Consider the following 711-nt stretch of genomic DNA (forward strand, 5'->3'; position numbering starts at 1 on the left):
CCCCTCCCTTTAGCTATGTCTTCTGAATAGTTGCTTGCAACCTTGAAGCTCTAGTGGATTGCCGACCTCGAAAAGGTAGTGTTGATGGTTATTTTGTTAATATCAGTGGGATTATGTGAAATGGGTTATAGTTTGATTGTTTGGGTTTATGTTAAATTCGTTTTGGCTTTAATTTCTTTGGGTTTTTGTTAATATCAGTGGGATTATGTGAAATGGGTTATAGTTTGATTGTTTGGGTTTGTGTTAAATTAGTTTTGGCTTTAATTTCTTTGGGTTAGGTTTTGTTGAATATTCATGCTCATTCATCTGGGTTTGTACCAATTGCATTTAGATTGGTCTGGATATGTGAATCTTGAAACTTGGAATTTTCCATTTGATGTAGTAGATCTGTATAGTGTGATTCTGATGTGTTACTGGTGTAGTGCTGTTGTGTTCCTCTTATTTTACTGTTGTATTGCTGTTATATTGACATTATATTGCTTCTATATTGCTGTTATATTGTGGTTATATTGCTATTGTATGGTTATTGTGGTTATATTGGGTTAATGAATGTTGTTTTGTCATGGTCAGAATGGAGACAATTGTTATCTCGTGTGCTACAATGGAAATGGGTCACCTCGAAGAGATGTGCAAATACGAAAGGGGTGACTCTAAAGGCTTAATAGTTCCACGGACTATCAAATTTGCTGAACTGTTGGATCGTGTGCATCA

Source organism: Prunus persica, chromosome G7, assembly GCF_000346465.2.
Source record: "Prunus persica cultivar Lovell chromosome G7, Prunus_persica_NCBIv2, whole genome shotgun sequence".
NCBI lineage: Eukaryota > Viridiplantae > Streptophyta > Magnoliopsida > Rosales > Rosaceae > Prunus > Prunus persica.